The sequence below is a fragment of the Mastomys coucha genome, unplaced genomic scaffold (assembly GCF_008632895.1).
Source record: "Mastomys coucha isolate ucsf_1 unplaced genomic scaffold, UCSF_Mcou_1 pScaffold21, whole genome shotgun sequence".
In the NCBI taxonomy this organism is placed as follows: Eukaryota; Metazoa; Chordata; class Mammalia; order Rodentia; family Muridae; genus Mastomys; species Mastomys coucha.
Window position 1 is genome coordinate 12138083 of NW_022196904.1, and position 26053 is coordinate 12164135.

General features: G+C 37.4%; 1 pseudogene; it reads right to left on the bottom strand.

The window, feature by feature from the left end:
- LOC116100280 overlaps positions 1–26053 on the bottom strand; it is a 90672-nt pseudogene that overhangs the window by 58989 nt on the left and 5630 nt on the right.

Here is a 26053-nt window from a genome sequence, read left to right on the forward strand (position 1 = left end):
CCAAAGACTGCACATGGAGGAGTCTGATTGTTCAGGCAGCACGTGTATAGTAGAGGATTGCAAATTCGGTCATCAATACGAGGAGAGGACCTCAGCCCTGTGAAGGTTCTGTGCCCCAGTGTAGGGGAATGTGAGGGCCAGAAAGTGGGAGAGGGCGGTGTCGCAGGCATGGGGAAGTGGGAGGCAACAGGGGTTTGTGTTTGTTGTTTTCGTTTGTTTGTTTGTTTTTTGGAGGGGAAACTGGGAATGGAGAAATTTACATGTAAATAAAGAAAACATTTAATAAAAAATAAAAATAAAAAAAAGAGTTGGAATTAGGTTTGTATAGTTTTGCTCCTAATGTTGATGTTTTCCATCTATTATCCTTTGTAGGGCTGGATTTGTGGAAGGATATTGTGCAAATTTTGTTTTGTCATGGAATGTCTTGTTTTCTCCATCTATGGTAATTGAGAGTTTTGCTGGGTATAATACTCTGGGCTGGCATTTGTGTTCTTGTAGGGTCTGTATGACATCTGCCCAGGATCTTCTAGCTTTCATAGTCTCTGGTGAGAAATCTGCTGTGATTCTGATAGGCCTGTCTTTGTATGTTACATGCCTTTTTTTCCCTTACTGCTTTTAAAATTCTTTCTTTGTTTAGTGCATTTTGTGTTTTGATTATTTTGTGACAGGAGGAATTTCTTTTCTGGTCCAGTCTATTTGTAGTTCTGTAGGCTTCTTGTATGTTCATGGGCATCTCTTTCTTTAGGTTAGGGAAGTTTTCTTCTATAATTTTGTTGAAGATATTTCCTGGCCCATTACATTAGGAGTCTTCACTCTCTTCTATACTTATTATCCTTAGGTTTGGTCTTCTCATTTTGTCCTGGATTTTCTGAATGTTTTGGGTTAGGAGCTTTTTGCTTTTTGCATTTTCTTTGACTGTTGTGTCAATGTTTTCTAAGATGTCTTGTGTCCCTGAGATTCTCTCTTCTATCTCGTGCATTCTGTTGGTGATGTTTGCATCTATGGCTCCTGATTTCTTTCCTAGGTTTTGTATCTCCAGGGTTGTCTCTCTTTCCAATTTCTTTATTCTTTCTATTTCCATTTCTAGATTCTGGATGGTTTTGCTCATTCTCTCCACCTGTTTGATTGTGTTTTCCTATATTTCTTTAAGGGATTTTTGTGTTTCCTCTTTAAGAGCTTCTAGCTCTTTACCTGTGTTCTCCTGTATTTCTTTGAGGGTGCTATTTATGTCTTTCTTAAGGTCCTGTATCATCATCCTGATAAGTGATTTTAGATTTGAATCTTGCTTTTCCTGTGTGATGGTGTGTCCAGGACTTGCTCTGGTGGGAGAATTGGGTTCTGATGATGGCAAGTGACCTTGGTTTATGTTGTTTATTTTCTTATGCTTGCCCCCCACCATCTGGTTAACTCTAGTGCTACATGCCCTTGCTAAATCTGAGTGGAGTCTGTCCTTCCTGTGATCCTGGTTGTGTCATTACTCCTCAGAGTCAAGCTGTCTCTGTGGTCCTGTGATTCTGGGATCCTGGGATCCTGGGATTGTTAGATCACCTGGGAGTATGGCTTTCTTTGTGTGTTGTGGGACTGGCTGCAGGACTTGTGCCCAAGGTCTGTTCAGAACACTAACCCAGACAGACCAGAAGGAACCAGAGTCACTGGGCTGGTGGAGTTCCTGTGTGCCTGGTCCGGATGGTCCCAGTTACTCCCAGTGTTGGGACAGATGTTGGTTCCTGCTCACCTCTGATCCTGGGTGTGTCAGAGCCCCTGAGAGTGGATCTTCCTCTGGGTGTTATGGGACTGGCTGCAGAGCTTGTGCCCAATGTCTGCTCTGAATCCCAGCCCAGACAGACTGGAGGAACCCATGTAACTGGGCTGGGGGAGTTCCTGTGTGCCTGGTTCTGCTGGTCCCAGTTACTCCCAGTTTTGGGACAGATGTTGGTTCCTGCTCACCTCTGATCCTGGGTGTGTCAGAGTGCCTGGGAGAGGAGCTTCTGGGTGTTCTGGGACTGGCTGCAGAGCTTGTGCCCAAGTTCTGCTCTGGACCCCAGCCCAGACAGAAAGGCCAAAAGCAGGTTTCTTATATACTCAATGGACTATGATAAAACTCCAACCACATAAAGAAACCTGAATCTTTAATCACCCAATCCCCAACCAAAAGAAAGGAGTTCTAGATAGATACATTTCAGCATTCTTATCAAAATGTTTAAGAATTCAGAGTGTTTAATTTCTATCTAGAATACTATTTGGGAAGTACAAGTTGTCAATAAAGCATTCTGTGTCCCTCTTTCTCAACTCTGAATCAGTAGTCATGAATACCATGGCAAAAATAAATTTTGTACATTACATTCAGTAGGAATATAGATCATTTACTAATAAATATTTTTGTGACAATGGAGACCTTGGTCATTGACATAGTCAACAACATCAGCACACATTGCTGATCTCCAAGAGTGGCAGTACAGCCTAGAGACCTTAACTTAGCCACATATATGATCATCATCCTTAGTAGCATCAGGGGTCAATTTCATTTATGAATATTGATGCAAAAATAACCAAAAAATTCTCACAAACTGAATCAAAGAACACAATTAAAAACACCATTTAACACTATCAAGTAGATTTCATCCCACAGTTGTACAGATGGTTCAATATATGAAAATCTGTCAATGTAGTCACCTATATAAACAAACTAAAAGAAAAGGAATCACAATTTTTTCACATGAGATGCTGAAAAAGCTTTTGATAAAATACAATACCCCTTCATGTTAAAAGTGTTGAAGAGACCAGATATTCAAGACACATACATAAACATAATTAAGGCAATATACAGGAAACAAACAGCCAACATCTTGTTAAATAGAAAGAAATTAAAGCATACTCACTAAAATCTGGGACAAGACAAAGCTACCCACTCTCTCCCTATCTATTCAATATAGTACTTGATGTTCTAGCTAGAGAAATTAGAAAAGGATTTCAAGAAGATACAAACAGGAAAGGAAGAAGTCAAGATATCACTATTTACAGATTATGTGATAGTATATATAAGCAACCCTAAAAAAAACAACTTCAGCAAAGTGGCTAGATATAAAATTAATGCAAACAGACCAGTAGCCTTCCCTTATACAAATGATAAATGGGATGAAAAATAAATGAGGGAAACAACATCATAATAAGCATAATTAATATGAAATATCTTGGTGTAACTCTAACCAAACATATATATATATATATAGATAGATAGATAGATAGATAGATAGATAGATAGATAGATAGATATAGATATAGATATAGATATAGATATATAGATACATATATAACAAGTATCTGAAGTACACAAAGAAAAAAAATCAAAGAAGACCTCAGGAAATGGAATGATTCCACAGGCTTATGGGTTGGTATGGTTAATGTAGTAAAAATGGCCATTTTACAAAAATCACTCTACATATTCAATGTAATCCCCATCAAAATTCCAGCATAATTCTTCGCAGACATGGGAAGAACAGTGTTCAACTACTTATATAAAACTAAAACAACCCCAGAATAGAGAAAACAATTCTCAACAATAAAAGAACTTCTGGGGGAATCACAATACTAAATCTCAAGCTGTAGTACAGAGCAACTGTGATAAAAATTGTATGGTATTGGTACAGAAAATGAAAGGTCAATCAGTGGACTCGAATTAAAGAAGGCTTTATGCCTTAGTGTAGGGGAATGCCAGGGCCAGGAAGTAGGAGATGGTGGGTTGGTGAGCAGGAGGAAAGGGGAGGGATTAGAGTTATTTTTTTTTGGAGGGGAAACCAAGAAAGGGGAAAACATTTGAAATATAAATAAAGAAAATGTCTAACAAAAAAAGAATCAGAAATTACAACACACATCTATGAATATGTGATCCTTGACAAAGAAAAACGTAATTATCTTCAACAATTGGTGCTGGTATAAATGGAAGTCAGCAAATAGAATTCAAATTGTTAAATTTTTATCACCTTGCACAAACCTCAAGTCTAAGTGGATCAAGAAACTCAATATAAAACCAGGATCACTGAATATAATGGAATAGATAGTGGGAACTAGCCTTGATTACATTGGCACAGGGGAAATTTTCCTGAATGGAACACTAATGGCTTAGACTCTAAGATCAACAATCAACAAATGTGGCCTCATGATATTGCCTTCTGTAAGTCAAAGGACACTGCCAATAGGACTAAATGGCAAACTACAGATTGTAAAAAGAGTTTCACTAAACCTGATAGAGGTCTAATATCCAAAATATATAAAGAACTCAAGAAGTTAGACTCAAAAACCAAATAACCCAATTCAAAATGGGGTAAAGAGCTAAACAGAATTACCAACAGAGGAATTTTGAATGGCCTAAATGCACTTGAAGAAATGATCAACATTCTTAGTCATCAGAAAAATGCAAATCAAAATCACCTTGTTATTCTACATTATACCAATTAGAATGCCTAAAATTGAAAACCAATTGACAATACATACCTGCAAGGATAAGGAGAAAGAGGAACACTCCTGTATTGCTCATGGGATTACAAACTGGTAGAACTACTCTGGAAATCAATCTGGCAGTTCCTCAGAAAACTGTAAATACTTCTATCTGAAAACCCAGTTGTAATGTTCCCAGACATATACCAAAAATATGTCTAACCATACCACTAGGGCATGTGTTCCACTATGTTCATATTACCTGTATCCATAATAGGGAGAAGTTGAAAACAACACAAGATACCCTTCTGCATAGCAATGGATACAGAAAATGTGGTTTATTTACAAAATGAAATATTATTCTGCTACAAAGAAAAGAACATCATGAATTTTGTGAACAAACAGATGGCATTAGAAAATACCATTTTGAGTGTATTAACCAAGGCCCAAAAGGACATGTATAGTATGTACTCATATACAATTGGCTATTAGTCAAAATGAACAGAATACCCATAATACATCCCACGACTATAAGAAGTTTAACAAGAAGGAAGCCTTAATTCCACTTAGAAAAAGAAGCAAAATAATCATGAGAGGCAAAGGAAGGAAGGAATGTGAGTGGGCGAGGGAAATAGGAGGGGGAAGGGAGGCATGATCAGACATGGGGGTAGACAGAAGGTAAGTCCTGAGGGCAGGACAGTGAATTTTCATGCAGCTGTTTGGGAAGGGGCATGGATGAACCTCCATAATGTCCCACAGATCTGACATGTGAAAGGCTCCCTGTACTTACTGTTGATGACTTTAGCACAACTACCCAACAGTAAGGAAAATGAACCTGAAGAGACTACCTCCAGTAGATAGACAGGACCTATATTTGAGAGATGGTGTGACTGTTCCACTTTCAAAATTTTTGATCCAGAATTGTTCCTGTCTACAAGACATGCAGGAACAAAAACTGGAGCAGAAACTGGAAGAAAGGACATCAGTGATCATCCAAAACTGGAATTCATTCCACATGTGGGCACCAAACCCAGACACTATTACTGATGCCATGTTATGCTTGCAGTCAGGAGCATAGCATGGTTGTCCTCTGAGAGGCTCTACTAGGAACTAACTCAGACAGAAGCAGCTATTTAGAACCAATCACTGGACTGAGGTTTAGAACCCCTAAGGAAGAGTTAAGGGAAGGATTGAAGGAGCTGAAGAGGGTGGCAACCCCATAGGAAGTCCAAAAATGTCAACTAACCTGGTCTCCTCGGTGCTTTCAGAGGCTAAGCCACCAATCAAATAATACATGGTCTGTGGCCTCCAGCACATATGTAAGAGAAGAAGGCCTTGTCTGCCCTCAGTGGGAGTCCATGGGCCAAATCCTGTACAGATTTGATGCCCTAGTGGAGAGGATGCCCTGGGAAATAGGAGGTTGCATTTAGTGTGTGGGTTAGTGGGAGTGGTTGGGTGGTGGGGGAGTATATTTTCAGTGGCACTATGGAAAGGGAATGGGGAAAATTTAGAATGTAAATAAATAAGATAATTTTTAAAAATTCAAAATATTCAAATTAATTAAATAATTAACATATGTTGTTGATTTTAGTTAAAGAATTAAGCTTTGTCTAATTGTGAGTCAATCCATGTGTAAAATATTTGCTGGGGAATAATTAGAAGCTGACTTTATACCTCAGCACTCACATTACATTCAGAAATTATTCAAAAAGCCTGTACCTTCTGAACTGTGCTAGAGGAATGGAGATAGGCTGATAACAGGGACTCAAGGGGAATCTAGCCTAGAAGAAACAGTGAGCTTTGGATGCCTTGAGGAAACACTGTTTTTCAAAGAATAATTAAAAGACAGAATGAAAAATTTGTTCCACATCTACCTCCATCCTCGACATAAGGGATATCATGTCTGAAGACACAAATACATACACATGTGTACATGCTACACTCATACACATATGAAATCACATAGCCAAACATGTAGACAGATTCTTCAAGTACATACACGTGTGGATATGACACACATATCCATGTATAAACACTACATATGTTATCTACCACACATGCATACACACATGTGAACATATATTATATATGTTTATATATATATGCTTATATATATAAACATATACATATATGTGTGTGTGTGAGAGTGTGTGCATGCATATACAATTGCCTTTATATATTTTGCTTTTGCAGGTTTTAATGTGACCCTGAGTGAACACAAACTCAATGTGTAACACAGGGTGACTTGGAACTACTTACTGATCCATCTGCTTCAATCTGCAAAGAGATTAGATTACATATGTGTATAGCACATCTGATTTATATGCCTCTGGGGATGTAACTCAGAGATGCCTGGATTCTAGATAAGGTTTTTACCCCTGAGCTGCATCCCTAACTCTGCCTATTGCTTTCATGTGATTTTGTTTCTAAACCAGAATTGATCAAATGTAATATGACCTTTAAACTATTGATCAAACCTTACAAGCCACCATGTGTAAATATTAGATTCCATAGTCCTCTATTACATGTCTAAGTTTGCTTTCCACTGCTGTGATAAACACCCTGGTCAAAAACAGCTTATGAAGGAAGGCATTTATTATACCTTATAAATCTATCCTGGATGGAAATCAATGCAAAAACTCAAGACAAGAACTGAAGCAGGACAAAACCCACAGATAAATAGAAAAATACCAAAACATCTGAAGTCTGATCAGAGATTTCTAGCAGTGACTTGAAACAAGACAACAAGCCTTCTCTGCTTTATCATTCTAGAGGAGAATTTTCTTACCCTTTCCAAAAGATCTTTTTTTCTGGAGCTAAGAAAATTTTAGAGAAATTGAGATTATAGGTTTCTAGTGAGAACTACTTAATCTACATTAAACAGAGGTTGTAGTCTAAGCATATGACAGTGTAGTGACTTGTTTTGTGTGTCAATGTCTCAACCTGGAGTTATTTCAGAAAAAGGAGCCTCTCTTGAGACAATGCCTCCATGAGAACCAGTTCTAAGACATTTTCTCAATTAGTGATCAAGGGAGGGAGAGCACATTTTGGATGGTGCCATCTCTGGGCTCATAGTCCTGGGCTCTACAAGAATGCAAGCTCTGAAAGCCAGGGAAAGCAATCCAGTAAGCAGCACCCCTTCATGTTCTCTTTATCAGTTCCTGCCTTGTGTGAGTTGGTATCCTGACTTCCTTTGGTGATGAACAGCAGAGTAGAAGAATAAGGTGAATATACCCTTTCTGCCCAAACTTTCTTCTTGGTCATGATGTTTTGTGCAGGTGTACAAACACTGACTAAGACAAGCAGTGAAGATATTTCTCAAGAAGAAAGTGTAGAGACCATGGAAGATCACTTCTTGGCTTACTCCTTAAGGTTTCCTCAGTCTTCTTAATTATATGTTGCATGATCAGCTCCCTAGGGCTCATAACTTCAATATTATTGTCCTCACCCATCTTACATCAACCATTGATCAAGACAATACCCTTCAGATTTAGCTAAACAGGTATCTTGTATCTGTATCTTGAAGATATTTTTACAGTTAATATCCCCTCTTCTACATGGCACTGGATTATTACCTTAGTTTCACAAGAAACTAATCATCCTCTGTTTAGTTTTTTGGTGTTGTTTTTGGATTGTTTTTCCTTTCAGTAAGTAATCAACGACTTTATCCAGCCTGCCATGTCTATGCCCAAAAGTAACTATAGAGTCAAGAATGCTGGGTACAATCCAGCAGAGATGGGCAATGAGCAATTGTCTTGATCAACTTGACCAATATGTATATTTTTGTAGAATTTTCTGGATTTCATTTGTTGATGTGGGAAGATGAAGTCTGAAAGTATATGGCTTTAATCTCTGGGATTGGTACCTGAAATGTATAAAGGACATGAAAGGTAGTTGAGCAGTTAGTTCGAATGCATTCATTCTATACATGCTGCTCTTGAGTGTGATCGTAAATTTAGGTCATCCAGCTTGATGGCAAGCACTCTCAAGCTGAGCTATCTCACTGTTGTTTTGGTGTGTTTGTATGTGTGTTTGTGTGTGTGTGTGTGTGTGTGTGTGTGTGTGCACATTTAATTTTATTCATTGGACTATTTTTCATTTTGCTTTTTTTTTTTTTGGAGAGGATGTCCTATGACCTAGACTATTCTCCAAGTGGCTTTATAGACAAGTATAATATTGGTTCCTTATCCTTCTACCTTCCTCATGAAAGTACTAGAATACAGTGCTTGTTCAATATGTCCAGCTTATATATAGCTAGCACCATTCACCAGAGGCTCACTTACAATACATAGTATTGTAATTCTGGCCCCTCCCCCAAATACCTGATCATTTTTCCCTTTTCTTTTTTTCCCCTCTCCCATGCTGTTCCCCACTCCCTCTACTCTCTGATTTCTTCTCCCTCCTAGTGGGATCAAAACATCCTCATTTGGGTCCTTGGGCCTGATAGATAACATTTTTGAGTTCTGTGGATTGTATCTGGGTTATTCTGTGCTTTGTTTGTTTGTTTGTTTTTGCTATTACCCACTTATTAGTGAGTACATATCAAGCATGTCCTTTTGGGTAAGAGATACCACACTCAGGATGATATTTTCTAGTTACAACCATTTGCCTTTAAAACTCATGACGTCCTCGAATTTAAGAGATAAATACTATTATATTGTGTAAATGAACCACATGTTCTGTATCCATTCTTCCTTGGTGGGACATCTGGGTTGTTACCAGCTTCTGGCTATCACAAATAAGGACATTATAAACATAGTTGAGTTTGAGAATTTGTGGTATTATGGGACACCTTTTGGGTATATGTTCAGGAGTTGTATAGCTGACTAATAATTCTTCAAATAAATCCTTTTCCAATTTTCTGAGTAACCTCCAGATTGATTTCCAGAGCAGTTGTAACCCTCTAGGTTTGAGACCTGCCTCTGATAGCCACACCTCTCTGCCCATCTCCTGCTATTCACCATGCCTCCAACCAGATTCTAGTTACATTCAAAAGCTCCACCCCCACAGGGTAACAAGGATGTCACTGATTGGACTATCACATGGACGTATTTTGGGGGGAGTGGTTTATGCCCCAGGTATTTTACCTGTTGGGGGAACAAAGGAGATTCATTACATTCAAGATGGAACAGTAAGGTCTGCTGTCTAATTTTTACCCTTCCACATGGGTAGGTATTTCTGTGGCCACTCTCTCATTTCTCCTTCTATCTCTTCCTATCTATTTCTAACTCCTATTTCCAGAAAAACCCTTTCTTTAACGTTGGTGCTGGTAAACAATAGATGGCGCCCAACATGGGGCTGGTTTGGAGTATAATTAAACTGAGCTTTCTTATATAAATATTAAGATACGGACGGCAAATTCATGCCGGGATGCACAGCCAAAGGGCTGGGTTTTAATTGGCCAGGGCCCCAGACTGGACGGCCGATTTGTGCCGAGATAGTCAGCCAAAGGGCTGAGTTTATGGCTTCAGAGCCGGGTTATTTAGGCTGTGGAACTCCAGAGATTTGGAGGCAGCTTTTCCCCTGATATGACAGCTTGGGTTACAGGGCTGTGGGGGACACCATGAGGACAGAGACTGGCCATGGACAGGCTATAGTTCTCTGTAGTTATATGGTTCATATATGTATATTTATGTTACATGTGAGTCTGTCTTGTTTTGATAGATGATTGCGGAGTCTTATCTTTTGTCTGGGTGACACACATGTGGTGCTGACAATATGGCAGTTTCCAGCGCCTTCCCCAGCAGACGGGACCTGAGAGAGTACAGCTTTCTTTGTTCATCAGGGACCTGAGAGAACAGGCAGCCGGTCTTTGGCTTGCAGCTACTCGGGTCTGGCAAGGACACCTCTCCTGTCTTGTGCCTGGGGCCAATGGTAACATCCCATAGACCAGCACAGAGAGACTCCTCCTCTGCAGCAGCCATGTGCGTGGGCGGGGTTGCATCTCCCGGGAGTGGCAGCAGGCCAGAGCCTCCCCCGAGCCTCAAGGCCACGCTGGGCCCTCGCAGGGGGAGCAGAGCTCAGCAGACACTGCTGGCGGGTTTCCCACCAAATGCCTCTCAGCTAGCCCTGGAAGGGTCGCTTTTTGGCAGGCTGACAGTGACCCACCGGGGAGGTCTGCAAGCCTGTGCACGCGACACTCTCTGCCCATGGTCCGGGCACTTTCCCCTAAGCACAAGGATAGAGAACATGTCCCCCTTGTGTAGCCTAGGAAACAGGCCTTCAGAGCGAGAGGACAGGTTCCGTGCCTGCGTGACCCTGCAGGCAGCCCATGGCTGCCTGCTCGTTTTCTAGTTCAGCAAGATAGGGCTTGTGTGGTCATAGGCGGCAATGGCGGGCAGGTTCTGCGGGCCTCCGTACAAAGAGTGCGTGGGCAGGACTCTAGAGATTACAGCTTTCTGACAGTCTGGCCGGGCCTGCGCTCTCCCGGTGCTGAGGCCAGAGGGGGAGGCACCAGTGAGAGTGGTATATGCCCACCCTGGGCTTCTCCTGCCCAGTCGGCCCACTCGCAGAGCCCTGCTCTCTGGGAACTCGCCTCCCAGCTTGGGGAGAACCAGGTTGGGGCCACGGGTCCCCGGTCTCAGACCTTCTCAGGGACCGAGGAGTGATGGGCGCTCAGCATGTAGCCCCGCTGGTGAACTTCCTACACCCTACTCCCTCCAACTACATTTCCCAAGAGGCTTAGTGGCAGCAGCAACAGAGCGCATGCCAGAGTCTAAGCCCAGGAAAGACTGCAGATCCATGCCTACACTAGATTTCACAGTTGGGTAGCGACATCTAGTGGTAAATATTTTTATTACAAGCTAGTGATTATCAGCTGCTCGTTTCGGTTTTCTAGTCACAGACAAGCTATGCTATAATATTTCTAATGGCCTCAAAGTAGGGAGATATTCTTATGCTATTTCCACAGATTATGAAAATTCCTCAAAAGGACAACTCCATAGAGATAAAACTCTATAATAAGGTAAAAGGGTGAGCAAAAAACCTGCTCAAGCTTAAAAGACTAAGTCGAATTGATTTCTAATTTACTAATGACATGAGAAATTTAGAATTTGATACAAAACAATAAAGCTAAAACTTCATTTCTAAATTCTTTTTTTCTCAATTTATCAGACCACATTTGGCCTCTAACTAGTTTTATAGGTATTTATTCATTAATCATTAATTTTTAATATTTTGAACTCTGATTTAATTGTCTCATCTATTACTAAAGACTAGGTTTAAGCTATAAATGATAACACGTGTCCACATCGTATTTTCATTGTAGCAAGTAAGCTTGGTTTTCCTTTACTGAGAGCCCATCTAGTGACTTACTACTTAAAGACAGGGTTTCTCTGTGTGGCCCTGGTTGTCCTCAAACTCGTGGTATTCTGCCAGACCTTCCATTTGTTCTAGGTCAGTATTAGCCTTGCACCTACTAAATAATTTACATTTAAATTACATAAAGATAATGCCTTGATTTTGCTCAATGCAAACCGATTTTATAAAGCCTCATAGGTTTCTTATAGTTAATAAATATATATTTATGTTGCTTTTTTCAAGTTACTCTTAATTAGACCATATGTTATTCATCTTTAAGAAGTTTAAAGAGGCTTCCATCACTTGTCTATCATGATCAGTTACATTTCTTTTACAGAGTTTATTTTCTATAATAGTTATATACAGATATTCTTAAGAGAATGTTTTGAAACATTCTTTATTTCATTTAACCTAAAAACATCTATTTCTTCTACCAACATTTAAGTTGATGATTAGATCAATGTATCTGGCTTTGCTACCTAAGTGCTGTCATAACCTACCTTGAGTGAGATGTTTAAGAAAACTCATAGAAATTCTTCTAAACAGTTATCAATATGAATAAAGGCAATGTGCATAAAGAACTTGACAAAGGTTAATGCTTATACCAAATGATATTTCTTCCTATGGGTAACTGAGATTAATATCAAATTACAAGTTTCATAAAAATGTTCTTAATAGTTGTTAATTGGGGATACTTCTAGGAGACTTTGTTTTCTTTTGAGCTATGATCTCATGCTGTAACTCAGATGGCCATCAACATCACAGTCTTCCTACGTCAGACACACAAGTGCTGACACTACAACTGTGTACTACCACAAGTGACTTGATTATAGAATATAGTCATAAGAAGGTGGAATCTTGGAATAATGTATATTTTTATTTGAATACTATCCCTTCTACTGGATCAATAGAGGCATCATTAGTTCAAAGCTTTTATTACATATTTTACAAAAATTTGATTAATATTTCATGGGAAAGTAAGCAACCATGACAACCAATGAAAAAGTGTATGAAGTGGATGGAAATGAGACTTATTAGAAACTGGACTAACTTGCAGCAGACTCAGCTAGGTAATTAAGTTTCCTCGAAAAAATGTATTTCATAATGAAAAAATAAAATATATTACAATAAGCAAAGGCACATACTTCCTTATTTTATGTGTCAATTTGAATAGACTCATTAGAGTGGAAAAAGCATCAGTTTGTTAGGTCTCCACAAGATCAATCTGTAAAACATTAAGTTAATTAGTGATCCTTGGAGGAGGGCGCAGCCCCTGATGGGTGGCACCATCCATGTTTTAGGAGTCCTTGGTTCTATAAGAAAAGAGGCTGAACAGTCCTTGTGAGACAAGCTAATAAGCTGTACCTCTTCATGGCCTTTGCATCAGCTCCCATTCTCTGGGATCCAGCTCTACCTGAGATCTTTTCCTGAATTTACCTCTGTCCCTAAGGATCTAATCTCCCAGTTCTGACTCAAATAATCTATGGCAGCCCCCCTCAAATTTTTGGGATTCCCACATGTTCTTTCTTACCTTGCTTCTCCAACTCATTATATTATCCAAACCCCCATCTCCAATAGGTCCTCCTTAAAAATCCACAGACTGCTCTGGCCAGGAAATTGGGAGGATAGCAATGGATCTTTACTTCTCCCTCCATTCCTATTTGTCCAATCGCCCAGGCAGCTTTATACCAGCTCCACAGCAGCACACCTGAAGCAGCCACTCCCATATACTCTGTCTCACAGATCTTTTCATCATAACTTTCCTCACTCTACTCAGTGATTGGTCATAACCTACAACTCCTTCAAGTACTCCCTGGGAACCGACATGCCAACCCACTCATGGAAGCTGATAGGCTAAAACAAATCATCACCTCTATATTTGTTCTTATAAGTCCAGTCCCCAGTCTCATCCCCAGCTCTGTGCAGAACACCAGCTGTACCCTCTTCTTAAATTCTCCCATGTCCAGTAGATCACAGGTACTATAACCTCCAAAATTCCTTCCCCTTACTCCTTGCTTTATCTGACGCTTCACATTCTGAGAATCCACAGGCCACTCTGATCAGGAAAGCACATAGGCAAACTGCAGATATTCACTTCTCCCTTCATTCTCCCAAGTCCACTAGCCAAGAATTTTGATATATATCTCATCCAAACATTTATGTGAAAGCTTCATTGAGGTTTTTCCTCTCTTACTTTCTCCATTTTCCAGTGACTAAGCAAATCCTGGTGGAACATCCAGCTTTGATATCTCTTATGGACCTCCTTCTCCTCCCTTCCTAGTTCATCTCCTTTCCTGTCATACCTTGATACTCAGAATGTATTTTACTTGAAACTCTCCAGTGACTACATATATCAGGATTCCAGAACAATTTTCCACCAGGCAACACACACTCACCACACTCTCCTAAGAACCAGATAGGACAACAAAAACTAAGAAAACTTCTGCCCAAACAGGCAGTAGCAGATATCAGGACTGAGATGTATAATCTTACAAATCCCAAATGGATAGATGCCAGCATAAAACATAATTAATAGCAGCCAGGAAAATATGCTTTCACTACAGACTTGTTACCATACTACAACATGTTGTGAGTATCCCAACACAGCTTAGGAACAAGAAAAATACTGTAAAACAGTCTATATGGGAATGATTGAGGTCCTTAAAGAGGAAGTTAATAAATCCCATTAAAACTTAAAAAAAAAACACAGAAGACACAAATGAGCAAAACCATTCAAGACATGAAATTGGAAATGGAATCAATAAAGGAAACTCAAGCTGAAGAAAATATGCAAATGTAAATTTTGAACCTTGAACAAGATCTGGAGAGGTGAGATCCCAAACAAAATACAATAGTTGGAAGGCTGACTCTCAGCCATTGAATACAACATAGAACAATTGGATACAGTGGTCAAAGAAAATGTTAAATTTAAAAACTGTCACAAAACATATAGGAAATCTTGGACATTTCTATGAATAAGAGAAATAGAGAAAGAAGAACTACCCATGTGAAATGCACAGAAAATATTTTTAACAAAATCATAGAAGAAAAATTCTCTAACATAAATAAGGAACTACCTATCAAAGTACAAGAAGCATACAGAGCACCAAATAGATTGCAGAAAAGTATTTTCCCTCAACACATCATCATCATTATCATCATCATCATCATCATCATCATCATCATCATCATCATAAAAAACATGGAGAACAAATAATGGATGAATAGGCAAGGGCTGAAAAGTGAGGATCACATGGGGAAGGTAAAAGGGAAAGGAATAGAGGGAGGAAATACAGGAAGAGACAGCTAAAATTAAAGGATATTTGATGGATAGTATGGAGACCTACTAATGTAGAATAATTCTAAAATATATATCAAGGCCACTTGAATAATATTGTCAAATAATGGCGAGATGCTGTCCAAAATGGCCATCTCTTGGCCCTAAAGGAAACTTCAAGTACTGGCACTGAGATATATTCAATTAAGTTCTTGGCCCAAAAACTTACATGGAAACCCCTAAGCAACACAGGCTGTTGAAAAGTTTGTATGATACTCTCCACAAACTGTGAACAAGGCCCCATTGCTACAGACAATACCTACAGAACTCATTGATGAAGGAGATTTGGGATGGTGCCAAAATACCACTATCACACTTTACATTCAAGCATGACTGTTACAGGAAGATACTGTGCATGTTATTTAAAAAAAAAGCCAGCCATAAATCATCTGGTCTACAATGATGTCATACCTGAAAAACATGCTAGTATAATGGTGGTACCAAACTTGTAGTAGTAACTCACCAATAACTCATTTGTCTTAAGTCTTACTGTACAACATGAAACCTAGACCTAACACTGTTTGGGTAGCCAGACACTAGATAGCCTATAGACTTAGGATGAAACAAATCAAAACTGGTCTAAAAACTTAGTGACAAATACTCAAAAGATATTATACTATACAGAGATTAGTGATATGTTTACCTACCATCAGAGAAACTTTCACCCTCAGCACTTGGAAACAAATAGACTCCTGGCTATACAATACACAGAATGAGAGACCTTGTAAGAATCAGCCCTAAATGGGATATCTCCATCAAATATTTCCATGTAGAGTTCAGGTAACTCTTCAGAATAAAAGGCAGAGAGAATGAAAGAGCCAGAGTAGAGTGAGGACACTAAGAAAACAGAGCCTTCCATATCATTGTGAGAAAACTCTTAAATATCTTAAATATCCACAGGACTAGATCACCACGTGCAGTGCGCAACACCAATTTCACTAGTGCTCTATGTTTCTGTATTTGTATCTGTATCTGTATCTATTTCTATATCATCAATATCTATATCACACATATATGTACATATACACATGTACATATACATAATTATGTGTATGTATGTGTGTCTATGTATGTATATATGACTTCCAGTTTAGTGTGTTTATGGCATTTCTGAATGTTCAAACATGTGGGTCTCTGACTTGTGTGCCTTCTCTTGGTCTCCTTTTCTTCTACTGATATATCTTGTCCAAGTTTGTAATGATACTTCTGTTTTGTTTTATTTTATTTTATTTGATTATATTAAAAATGATTAAATGAATGAATGAAAGTCTAGGCACTTAGGTAAAGGATAACACCAGAACAGTTCTATATAGATGAAGACAGAGAGAGAGAGAGAGAGAGAGACAGAGACAGAGACAGAGACAGAGACAGAGACAGAGACAGAGACAGAGAGAGGTAGAGAGAAAATCAGTTTTCATCAATAGAGTGACACTGGGTACATCTACCACTCCAGGGCAGTATTTGTATTAAAGAGTAGCTGACAAACATATTATATTCCACATTTTTGTTTGCTTGCTTGCTTTTGTATTGTTCGTGTGTATATGTGTGTATATGCGTGTGTGTGTGTGTGTGTTTGTGTGTTCACATTTTATTTGGTTACAGGTTTGTGGGATTCATTTCTTTTGGGGTATTGCTTGTTTTGTTTTCTTGATTTGGTGGTTTGTGTTTTATTGAGTTTTTCTTTGTTTCTTGAGAAGAACTTGAAATTAGGTTGTTTAGGATCGGGAGAAAACTTGGAAGAATTGTTAGGATGGTAGGGTATTATGAAATGTATTTAAACTTAAAGTGTTCTAAATTATAAAAAAATAATAAAAAAATAAATAACAGCTATCAATAACCCTCTATATTACAAGTCTGTTTTAATAAGGTAAACAGTGGCTATAAGTCTGCTATTTCTCCTCAATTAAATTTTTTCAACAGTTCTAAGAAGATGCAAGTGTTTTCTGTGACAGAGTGTGTGTTCAATGCATTTTTTCTTCTTCACTTAAAAGTACAATTGACATCTCTATCTCTGATATGTAAATGATGGTTGGTTTTTACCTACAATTTCCCAACCATTTAAACTTTTGAACTGCTGATCAAACAAGAATATTTGTGGTTATTTAATTGGTATTATTTTTTGTGTCCATCAATATAAGGAGTATTCTTTAATTAAATAAAAATATATAACATAAATCAAATTAAAATTATTTTTATTGGTCTTTTGAAACAGTATCTTTTGTAACAAAGATTAATCTCTAAATCACCATATGAGTCTCCATCTCCCCACTCCTAGGAATAGAGCCATGTGACATCTTGTCAAGAACTATTTTTCAGATTTCATTTTTTTTCTGATTTCATTTTTTAAAATAATTATAACCTTCAGTAGGGTATTCAATGTATTTGAAATTTTCAATTATCAGATAAATATATGGCATATCAGTCTTTTAGACATATGTCTTACTTAATGTTTACACATGTAAAATATTCTCTACTAAGACTTTTGAAATCTTCAATGTATGTATCCTAACCCACCTTGCTTAGCTGCAAGTACTACAGAACAAAGGACACAATCCTCCCTGACTGCCTTCACTATTGAAATGCTTGGCCAGATGTGATTATTGTTCAGTCCTGTGAATGTCACTCAAACAATTGTGTTTTCAAAGGATTCTCTGATGGTTTTCATATTTTTGTCCCTTTTCTCAACGGTCAAATTGAGATGGCACGGAGATGAGTACAACAGTGGAATGACACTGCTTTATATATTCCCCGCTAGCCACTTTATTATTAGATGTAGTATATGTGTTACAGTCTCAGAATTATTAAAACCTGTGGTGCAAGTGTGAGTTACCCAACTGTACCTCTACCTCTAGGTTAAAGTTTAAAAAAGAAAGAAGGAAGAAATAGATGATGGACAAGAGTCTGGGGATGAAATGACTGATACAAGTAAATAAAGATCAAAGGGCATAATTGTACTTTGCCATTTAGTGACTGTTCTAAGACTAACACTGACACAGTAGATAGAATGAGGACATTGAAAAATGTGGAGTGCTACATGAAGTGAGTTTCTAAGAAGCTGTGTCATTGTGTAAGAAAGATGATTACCTTGTTCAAGTCATCATAGCATAATGAGAGGAAGTTTTTCTCTTCTCTCATGGACAACCATCCACAGATGTGTTCAAACCATGATCCATATGGAACTGTGTACAGAGAGGAGGAAAGTGTTGTTTACAAAGCATGAATGAAGTGTTTCCTTGATTTCTTCTCTTTTTAACAAATGGCAGACAGCTTTATGAAAAAAAATAAACTAGTCTCTATTTACAACATTAAATGTGACATTTGATGCATATACATATACACTTACAGAGAGAGAGACAGAGAGACAGAGAGAGACAGAGAGGAGTAAGCTGATAAAATTAATTTCATTAGTAAACTCATCTCCTCATAGACTTATTTACCCCTGATTCCATGTAGAAACATCTTTCTGAGAGTTTGCAATGTCAGAGCCAAGTACTCCCCTCAATTCCCATAACTCCAGAAAGATAGTAGTTCTCATATCTAAGACCTATTTATTCTATGAATGAGCTCTGTGAATGAACTTCAAAAATGGATTCATAATGACTTTTATACCTTTACCTATGTTTTAGTGCATCTCTAAACCATTAACAGAAAACTTTCTCCTGGCAGTAAATAGTGATTAATAATGATACAAACAACTGTTAAATATAGAGACAAATCCTTGCAGGAGCTAGTGAGGATGTGGAGAAATAAGAACGTTTCTCCATTATTGGTGGGATTGCATGCTGGTACAACTACTCTGCAAATCAGTATGGTTGTTCCTTAGAAAACTGGACATAGTACTACCTGAGGACCAAGCTATTCCACTGATGGTCAAATACCCAAAAGATCTTCTAACATATAACAGGACACATGCTTCACTATGTTCATAGCAGCCTTATTTAGAATAGCCAGAAGCTGGATTCAACCCAGATGTCCCTCAAGAGAGGAATGGATACAGAATATGTGGTACATTTACACAACAAAGTACTACCCAGCTATTAAAAACAATGACTTCATGAAATTCACAGGCAAATGGATAGAACTAGAAAATACCATTCTGAGTGAGGCAACCAAACCACAAAGAAACATACATGGTACATACTCACTGATAAGTATATTCTAGAAAAAATACTCAAAATACCCAAGATACAACTTACAGACCATATGAAGCTCAAGAAGGAAGACTGAAGTGTGGATGCTTCAATCCTACTTAGAAGGGGGAACAAAATAATGAGGGGAGATAGAGAGTGGGAGGGACTTGGGAGGAAGGGAGAAGTGGGTGAGGAAAAGAAGGAGGGGCAGGATCATGTGTGGGAGTACACAGGAGAGATGTACAGAGCATCAGGAAATTGAACAGAGGTATATAGCAATGGGGAAACGGGTAATGGGGGTAGCTAACAGAAGGTCCCAGATGCCAGAAAAGCAAAAGACTCCCAGGATCTAATGGGGAGGACATTAGATGAAATAACCAGCAAAGGGAAGGAAGAACCTGTAGAGACCATATGAGGAGGTCAGTCATGGCCACTGGTTGAGGGATGGGGGCACCCACCCTTCTCAAAAATTTTAATCCAGAATTGCTACTGTCTAAAGCAAATACAGGGACAAAGAGAAGAGCAGAGACTAAAGGAAAGGCCATACAGAAACTGCCTCACCTGGGGATTCATCCCATGTACAGCCATCAAACCCACTCACTATTGCTGGTTCCAAAAAGTACTTGCTGATAGGAGCCTGTTATTGCTGTCTCTGGAGAGTCTCTGCCAGAGCCTGACCAATACATATGCAGATGCTTGCACCCAACCATCAGAGTGAGTAAGGGGACCCCAGTGGAGGAGTTAGGGGAAGGACTGAAGGAGCTGAAGGGGTTTTTAACCCCATAGGAAGAACAAGAATATTAACCAACCAGAGCCCTAGAGCTCCTAGAGAGCACATCAAGGATCCCACCAACCAAAACATACACATGAGGGGCCCATTACTCTAGCTGCATATGCAGCAGAGGATGGCCTTATGAGAGGGGAGGCCCTTGGTCCTGTGAATGCTTGATGTCCTAGCATAGGGGAATGGTATGGCAGTGAGATGGTAGAGGGTGAGTGGTTGGAGGAGCACCCTCAGAGAGGCAAAGGGGATGGGGGAGAGTGGACAGGGGATGGCGGAGTGGTGGAGGGGTAACTGGGAAGGGGCATATCATTTGAAATGTAAAGGAATGAAAAAGGTGATTTGGGAAAATGGAGCTAAAAAGCAAGGAGGTGTTACTGTTCTAATCTGACAAAAGAGACTTGAAATTAAATTTGGTAAGAAAAAACAAACATCAGCTTATGTTGATTGAAGGAATAATTTATAGAGAATACTGTACAGTTCCAAGCAGAGATCACCCATTTATACATAGAAAATACTACTAGATCTACAGTCACAAGCTATCACCAGGCATCATTAGTAGTCTCAGCCTCAACAATAGCCTGGTCATCCTGATAGAAAAGTAAACCAATTATATGATCTCACAGTCAAATGGATTTAACAGATATCTATAGTGCATTATATCTGAACGCTCTAGAATATGCATTGTTTTCAATAGCCCATTGAACTTCCTCCAAGAAAGACCATATGTTAGGACATAATCAAAGTCTTAAAAACATGGAAAAATAAAGTCCCTTAAATTCTATCTGGCAAAAATGAAATGACTGAAATAAACAATAAGAAAAACTCTAGAATGCAAGCAAACTCATGGAGCGTAAATAACTCCATGAATTAATGATGAATGAGTGTTTGAACAAATCAAGAAAAAAATCTCCTTAAAGTCAAATGAAAATACAACACCTTTTAATCTGTAGGATGCAATGAAAACAGTCCTAATAGAGATGTTTCAAGCTCAAAAGGCCTACAATAATACATCAAGATATTTTTAATATATTAGCTAATGATTCAGCTTAGGCTTTGGAAAAAGAAGAAGTCAAACACCAAAATCCATGCCTGGAAAGAAATCACTGATGTTGATTACTGATATGAAAACATCAGACACAATAAAACAAATATAGCAAGTCATTGAAACTGAGTTGGCTCTTTCAAAATGTAAACAATATTGACAAAATGTTAGATAAACTAACCAAAAGAAGTGCATTTCAAAACTAATACAGCAAAACATGAAAAGTGAGACCTTATAACAAGCACCAGTAAAATACAGTAAATCATTAAACTTTACCTTAAAAATTTTTTTCACTGAAGTGTAGAATCTAAAAACAAAAAGCCCCTTAGGACGAACAACAATATGAACTAACTAGTACCCTCAGAGCTCCCAGGGTCTCAACCACCAACCAAGGACTGCACATGGAGGGGGCTGGTTGTTCTGGCAGCATGTGTATAATAAGATTTTATCAAAGCTACAAGATAAAAAATTAACATACAAACATCAATAGTTTCCCTGTCTAATAGTGGTTGAAAAAATGAGAAACAAATCATACAAATAAATCTTTCCCACTTACTTCAAGAAAATACCTCAGAATCAACCTAATCATGTGTGTGTGTTTAATAGAGATTTCCCTTATAAGCATACACACAAACACACACACACACAAACACACTAATTCAAATGATTCCCTGGTATATAAAGAAACACAAAAGAAGACCTGAAACTGAAACTTCTAGAAGAGGAGGATGTTCACTTTGAGACAGAAGAGGTAAGGTAAAAACTTCCTGCAAGAGATTTATTTCATTCTAAAAATGAGGCCAATACCAAGTTGGACTTCATGAAGTTAAAAGTCTTATGTCCACTGAAAGAATGTAAAAGTGCAGCCTCCAGAATGAGAAAAAACTTTTTGGTAGCTGTATGTTCCCAAACAATGACCACCATAGTATCCAAGATGAATTTAAAATCTAACCTTTGAGAAACAAACAACTGGAGTAAAATCTAGACTATGGAACTCAAAAGTGTTAAAAGGCAAATACCTCATATACATTTTTAAAAATTTCCAAAACATTATCCATCAAGGAAATAGAAATAAAAACCTACCCCAGTCAAAATGGCATTGTCAAGAAAAAAAGTGTTTGAAGTATTGAAAGAGAATATAAGGGGATGGGTATTTTTTAGTTCAAACTCTGTCATAGATTTTTGTTTTTCCTGTGGATAACTCAGTATTACACAAGTGATAGTAAAACTATAACATTTAATGAGAAGCTTCACAGATTCTCTTTTGAGTACCAATTCTAACTGTATGTAAATTCATTAAGTGGTATAAACTTTTCATCTCATTAAATTTCATATATCTTGTTTTGTTTATTTACAAGATTTTTATAATTAAATTTACTTATTTCAAATTTGAAAAACATGAAGGATGAGAAACTCTTGTGGAACCTGACATTACACATTATTTAAATCATTGTGGAATTTAATCAAAAATTGGAAAACAGAACTTCCATATGGCCTAGCTATAGAATCTTAGGTATATATTCAAACTACTTAAGTATACATTACTATGTCCTGAAGTTAATACTACTATATACTTAGGTAAATACTACTACATAGGTATTTGAAGATCTGTAATCACTGTAGCTCTATTCACAATAACTAGGAAATAGATTTAGCCTAGATGGCCATCAAATGCATAATAGATGATGAAATTGTGATATATGGATACACAATGAAATGTCATTCAGTTGTAAAAATTAAATTATGAGAAATTAAAAATTACACTTAATCAGAAACCCAAGCACAGATAAGTGAATAGTGCATGTTCTCTCTCATATAAATATACTAATCAAATTCTTAGTATTTTACTTGAAGTCCACATAATGGACAGGAAATTAGAAAGGGTCCATTAGAATGGAACAAGAAAAAAAAAACTCAAGGAAAGAGGAGTTTCAGAATAACTATAGTATGAAAGTGAAGGGAGAATCTATGAGAGTGAGGAGGTTTATGTAGAGCTATAGTGAGGAGATAATAAACAGCATTAAGCAAAACCAAGAATATATCAAAATGTCATATGGAAATGCACTAGTTTATAAGTATATATAATATATATATCATATATTAATTGTAAATATTAATGCATAAAATGAATAATGTATTTATGTGCATTATTCTATATATGAATATATTAATATATAAGATATACTATAAATGATACAGTATATACTCAATGTAATATGAAATATAACATATATAATATGTATATTATATATCTTATATATTATAGATTATAGATTTATTAAATATATTTCATATATCATATTATATTATATATTTGTTTAAGTCAAATATCTTTGAATTGGTAGACAATACTGCTTCCAGAACTTATCAGATTAAATAAAATCTATATTGTTAATGCTGGGATATCTCCCTAGGAGTTCTTGCCTGCATAAGGAACAAATAGGGAGAGGCCAGCTAGGTCTACAGAGTGAGTTCAAAGACAGCCAGGGCTATACAGAGAAACCCTGTCTCAAAAAATAAATAATAAATAAATAAGAAAAATAAATAAATAAATAAAATAAACAATAGGAACAAATACAGAAAAGATCTGAGATCAAATAATATAAGGAATTGTCACTGTATTCAATTGCCTACAGAAACTAGTTGGTAATACCCTATTGTTGAAGGCAACTTCATAGCTATATATATAAGATATAAAGAAAGTAATCAAGGAGTGGACTGGAAAGCATCTTCCTGCTGAATAGACCTCATAATACCAGAAATGTTTTGTAGGCTGCTGGTGTGGTATTGTCATCCACAGTCTTACTCAGCTGTAAACACTGTGATTTATACTTCAACCAGCCTTACAAATTTGGTTCAATAGTAGCCATTGTGTTATGGGGTGACATAACATTTTCTGATTTGTACTAAGAAAACTTCATATCTAGTGCAATCAACAAAATCAAACTCCATGCTTGGAAGGGAATAAGTATTTTACTGAAGCTATTGCTATTGTCATGCTAAATAGATATGGTCAACAAATCAAATTGTCTACTAAATAGCTATTTTTATGCTAATATATTACTACTGACAACATAGTCAAAGAAGAGATTTCCTGTAGTGGGCAGTAGTAATTTCAGAGTCTCAAAACTAGTAAAAGTGCTGAGAATAAATTCGTTCTTAGGACTCAACATAAACAAGACATCTATACTTCCATGAAGGTTTATGAAACAGTAAAGGAGATGGTATAGAAATGAGGTAAGAGCTAAAAGATGTGGTAGAATGATGTGAAAAATTGTCTTCTAGAAATAACATGGATATAGCATACTTATATTCACTGGAATTAATGCACAATAACTTCAGAGGACTGTGCTCTCCAATATTCTATCCTGGGGAGAGAGTGCATTCCCAAATGCTATTGATTTATAGGCAGTTAATATCAATTGGGGTGGAGGGCTCATGAGGCTCCTCCTTCCAATATCTATAGGAAGTTAGTGATTACTTTTGGAGGGAAAATTAGTTTTTCAATAGGTTAGCTAGTGGTGAGGTACCCATATTCCTACAAATGTATCATCCCTTGTGCTCCAGTTAGCAACATGAATGGAGTACATTTGGGTCATGGAAAATAGAAAGGAGAGACATTTGGGAAGAGAAAAGTGGTTAGCAAAATTAGGAACAGGACAAGAGAGGTTAGGCAGCCATTACTGAGACCAAAATACCTGCACACATATATGTCATAAAGAAACTCTTTATTGGATATAACTAATAAATTCCATAAAGATAAAATTTAAAATAAAGTATAAAAATCTCTGCCCATGAAAATATAATTTGAACAAATAAGAAAATAGGATTTATAATATTTGGAAAGAAGCATTTTAATAAAATTGTGGATGATTATTCAATATACTGGAAGCCAATGAAAAAAAGAGTAATCAAATCCACCAGTGAGAAGTATGGTAGGAAGAAAACTGGATTTGTTACTTTTCTGTTGTTGTGATAAAATACCAAGAACAAAGTTAATTTAGGGAAGATACAGCTTATTTTTGGTTTATTATTCTAAAGGGATAAGAATCAAAGATGGGTGAAGGGAGTCAAAAAGCAACAAGTGCTAAGAAGGACTATAGTAGCAGGAAACAATGCATTATCTCATCAACTACAAGCATTAAATAGAGAGAGAAAATATTCAACAATATATTTCCCTCAGCAAACCTGTCCCTCCTAAACCTTCTGAGACTATGCCATCAACTGAGAAACACATGTTCAAATGATGGAGTCTGTTTGAGGCATTTCTCATTCAAACAACCACAAATGGCAATATTTACAATAATATTCAGAAGAATAGATACTCCAAATTCTCCCAGCATCATGAGTCAAGGAGCAATCTATGACTCTTCCCTATTATGTGATGTTGTTTGACTACAGGAAAACTTCACAGTTAGGTTCAAAATGATGAAGATACCCAGAGACTGGTTGAACGTAGAGGGTTCATATGGAGCGAAATGAAGACCACAGAAGGTACTAAATGGCTAGTTATGAAGTCAAGTTAGATAAAAATACAGGAAATTGAAGGACTGAGTCCCACAATCAAATGAACAGAACATGGAAATTAGATGTGTGTAGCCCTACAACTCAGGAGGTAGGTGCAGGAGACAAAGAACTTCAATGTCATCCCTAGCTATATAGAGAGTTGGAGGCCAGCCTACAGTGTATAGTTCACATTGTCTTTAGAAACGTGTCTCTGAACCTCACCCAACTCAAATATTTGTATTAAAGGCACTCACCATTTCCTTTAAGGAACCATTCAAAATAAGTTCCCAGTGACCCTGGATTCTTCACAAAGTTTGTCTTACCCCAAAAATGATAACCAGACACAAGAATATCCCTAGGATTTCTGAACATATAGATAATCTTAAAAGGAAAAACATATAAATAAAGATCAATACAATCACACTTCACCTTTTAGTTGGCACAATTGACAAGCAATGTCAATCAAATATCCATCAATTTTCTAAAAACATGTCTTTTTTTTTTTTTTTTTTTTTTTTTTT